At 45.6% G+C, this 4,422-nt stretch overlaps 1 pseudogene; it reads left to right on the top strand.

The window, feature by feature from the left end:
* Nucleotides 1–2,499: 2,499 nt before the first annotated feature.
* Nucleotides 2,500–3,188, top strand: LOC131884935 (large ribosomal subunit protein eL13-like; annotated as a pseudogene).
* Nucleotides 3,189–4,422: the final 1,234 nt, after the last annotated feature.

The raw sequence follows: 4,422 nt of genomic DNA, 5'->3' as shown, positions 1-4,422 counted from the left end.
TAGATTTTAAAAGTACATATCATACTTGACTTCAAATGGTTGTCTTGGTTAGCCTCATACTTTAGCATTTGCAGATTTGCAGATGTGGGTCACCTTTTCATGCTATCTTATCCTTTCAATTAATTCCTAAAGTTGGTAAATAGCATGCTGTATTTTCAGCATATTTGGAATGTTATCTCTGGTATGTTTTTCTTTTCTGTGCGTTTAAAAGACAAAACACAGCTCTAGTGGGGTTTCTTTTTTTTGGTTAGGAAAATAAAAAACACACAAGAAGACATGTTTCTGAACCTCTCAACACAGCTTGCTTCAAAGAAGTGCAGTCCTCTTTATGTTTGGGTAAATAATCTTCAAGATGCTTAAGCTCTTTCCTTGACTTGACTTGGTCCACTTGATTATCAAAGAATGTTGGTGGAGACTTAGGCTGGCAGGCATTTTGCATTTGAACGGGCCAGCCTCTGAGGATTCTGGCACAGAGCCACACTGTGCAGATCCTTCATCGGTTCCTTGTAGATTGAATTTGGCTGAGAGTTGGACAAAGTTACTATGGTCAAAACTTTTGACACTGTTTTGTCTCTTAATATTTGTTCTCTTCTTTTTAGATTACAAATTTTGCATTTTGAATATTTACTGAAGGGCTAGTTTTGGGCTAAAAAGCAGAAATGGCGTGCATATTTTGACCAGTTTTTATGCATATCTTATGGCAGATAATGGAGTTTATAAATGCATATTTCGGCAGTTCTACTATTTAGCCTGTTTGAGGATGGTTTGGGGAGATGGTTGTAGCCAATAGAAAAACCATAACTAGAATGCCTAAGTTCAACAGGAGCTGTACCGCATGAGCATGATTTCAGGTCAGCTGACGCTGGTGGAAATGGGACAAAGATATTTCGTTAAATCTCGCATCAGGCAAGTTAAATTATTATCATGAAACGTTTGTTATTCCTCTTAATCTTAATTTCTTTTGAACATCTACAAATATACAGGTAGAGAGAGTGGTAGAATAATAAAAAAAACATGCTTTTTAAGGCATATCCACGTAACATGTCAAAAAAAGATTTGGACATTAGTAGAGCAAATTATGTACTCTATTGATTGCCCTTGTTTAGCAACGCATCTCGATAAATCTCGAAAGTGTAACAAATGTATCCAAAATTGCAACGCAATGATGAGGCATATGGAATTTCATTTCAATCTCCCAACAATGAGCTTTGAATGTGGGCGACATGATTGCACCTATATGTAAACAAGGTAGTTCCGACACCTCTGGAGGTCAGCCTGAACCCAGGCTTGTTCCTTCAGTTTCAGTTAAGTGTTTCCACCACATGGATGAAAACTTTAACTTGAGCCCCGTTTAAACCGCTTCAAAATTTCGTTTCTTAAAAATATGGTCAGACAACTTACTCAAACCCGTTTCATGAAGCGTGCTGGACGAGAGCAATTGCTTGACAAGGAGTCTTATTAGGGGTTTCTTACTCTGAATTTGGACGAGCCGTCAATGATTCAAATTCGCACCATAGTCGTCCTAAGTAGCTTGACTACGAATGAAACATTTTTTGCCACCAGCGACAGCTGAGACGAAAACATGCGATCGCAGCGCCCTTGAGCGATCTATATATGAAGTTATCTATGGTTGTAGCGCAGATGGTTAACGCGCGACTGAGCTATGCTCGGGTTCATAGGTTCAATCCTAGGTCTCCCCCCCCCCCATTTCATGGATCATCACGCTTCGAATGGCGCCCCTGGAGCCCCGAACAGGACAAGACCAAAATGTATATCAATATATCAATATTGTAAAAAATAACCTGACCCAATGAGAAACAATCTGGCAACAAAAGTTTTTTGTTTTCTTTTTAATTTGGCCACCTGAGCCTCGAAAACAGCTGCTGAGGTGGCTGATGGCAGGTTGAGTGAGTACTCAATTGAGGTTGGGTGGGCGTGAGGCAGCTGAAAATGGATAAGTGTCGCCCTCTGTTTCCCGTAGTATTTCCGGCATGGGGCTGCTTGCCTCCATCCATCAGCTGAAGCTTGACTCGACTAGAGCGAAGCAGGCCCTTACTGCTAGCTTCTGCTGTTGGCCTTAGTCCATCCACGTGCTTGGCCTATTTCACTGGGTCTACTTGCTCTGCTACTGAATCTGCCTTTTTCTGGTCGTGACTGCGTACACACAGACGTCGATTGCCGCTTTCCGTAAGTTGAAGCCATTCGGGGGGCGGATCAGCCGCCCACACGCCCCTCCCACTATCAGGCGGGTCTATTAAAGCCCTGGACCAGTTCGCTCATCAAGGCCGGGGCCGGGGGGCCGCTCCCCGCCGCATACGCCCCGGTTAGGGACGGGTCAGGTGGTTATACTAGGCGGTTGGTTGATCGTGGGCCGGCGCCCGGTCCGATTCGACCGTAGTCCGGGAGGGGCGGGTGGGGCTTGGCGAGTATGCCAGTCGTGACTGACATTGAGGTTGTTTTGTTTTCAGGTGTCCGTGACGCTCCGCCCACTGCTTCACCATGCCGTCGAAACGCAATCAGATGGTGGCCTAACGCCCATTTCCATAAGGATTGGCAGCGTTATGTCAAGACGTGGTTCAACCAACCGCCCGTTCGATGCGGCGCCGTCGAGCTCGCGTGGCCAAGGCCGCCAGTGTGGCCCCTCGCCCGTCAAGACGCTGCGCCCCGTGGTCGTGATCCCACCTTCAAATATAACATCAAGCAACGCCTGGGCCGCGGGTTCTCGTTGGAAGAGCTGAAGGCCGCTGGTCTGTCCAAGTCCCAAGCCCAAAGCGTGGGAATCTCGGTCGATCATCGCCGCCGCAACAAGTCGGTCGAGTCGCTTCAGGAGAATGTGCAACGCCTCAAGGAGTACAAGAGCAAATTGATCCTCTTCCCCTTGAACGCCAAGAAGCCCCGCAAGGGTGACGCCTCCGAAGAGGACATCAAGAAGGCCACCCAGTTGGTGGGTCGCGTCATGCCCCTCAAGCCCACTGTCAAGCGAGCTCGCGCCATGGCCATTACCGACGATATGAAGAAGTTCAAGGCCTTCAGCACCATCCGACAAGCTCGCGCTGTGGCCCGACTTTGGGGTATCCGGGCCAAGAAGGCCAAGGACGCCGAAGCCGATGACCTATCCAAGCCTGGCAAGAAGTAATTTGTTCCTGGCGCCTTTTTTGCGGACACGATAATAAATCCTGATGCTGATATTCCCCTCGATCTACCTTCTTTTTTGCCAAGTTCGACCGGCTGACGTTATGTTATGGTATCGTCCTGACTCCGATCGTTTCTGGGAGACGAGCTTCCTGACTGGTCGGCCTTTGAGACGGATCAGTTAGTGCCCAGAAACTTGAAGCAACATTTTCATGATCAAGTAGCCTGGTGGATAACATCATTGCCAGGATGCCTTGACACAGGACTAGGATTGGGTTGAAAGTTGGTATACATTAGTGGTCCGACCGACAGGATTGGTTAGAGTCGATCCTTTTTTTCGGCCGCGGCTCGTTTTCACCGAATAATGGAACAAATTATGACAACACAGCCTCCCTAAATCCGCGTTTCTTCATAGATACAAATAGATACATCCTTCGAAAGGCGGCCTAAACCCGAAAAAGTAGATCTCATTTCTCTATCCAAGGAAACTCCCCACCTCATCGTATCTCGGTTAATGGTTGACCGGAATTTTTTTTTGGTTTGTTTTTCACGGGCTTTTCTAACAGCTACAGGGAATTTAATCCCCAGTACTATGAAAATGAAATTCGTCTATTTATTACCTTTCAATCTTTATATAATATTTGGTCCACCAACGAATTTGAATTGACAGACCGAAGTAGTCCATGAATGTGGGGTTGATCTGAAATTCTGTCAAAAAATTTGTCCAAGTCTGACTTGAAAGATGCTCCGGATCAACAAGGCCTACGTATTCCCTACGAATATCAGAGGGAAGCAAATTAAACAATGAAGGAGCCCGAAAAAGAAGAGAAGTGAGTCAACTTTCTATAAACTCGAAAGTAGCAATCCTGTTAAGTAGCCATGATGATTCGTCAAAAAGGACCCGGAGCCTGAACGTTCTGACGGTGATCGACTCCTAATTGCAATCCCATGGTACTACATGGTACTGCTCCCACTTTTATCAAGATTTTTGATGGCGCTCTTTGACATTAGACTAGCGCAAGAAACCATTTTCAAACATTAATTAAAATGTCAATCATTGTCCCCAAAAGGTATTGAAAACTTGATGCGTTGCATCTTGGATCAGGCAAGTTCCCTCTTCTCTAAAGCTAGCTCATGTTGTTCCAATTTTCAAAGGGGGAGATAAGTCACTCCCCTGTAATTATAGGCCGATTTCTCTCACTTCGAACATTGCAAAGGTGTTTGAGAAGATCATGAAGTTCAAACTTGTTGAATTTCTTGATATCCATGAAGTCCTTCCTCCTAGCCAGC

Source organism: Tigriopus californicus, chromosome 8 (assembly GCF_007210705.1).
Source record: "Tigriopus californicus strain San Diego chromosome 8, Tcal_SD_v2.1, whole genome shotgun sequence".
NCBI classification, from domain to species: domain Eukaryota; kingdom Metazoa; phylum Arthropoda; class Copepoda; order Harpacticoida; family Harpacticidae; genus Tigriopus; species Tigriopus californicus.
This window is presented reverse-complemented; position numbering and strand designations above follow the sequence as displayed.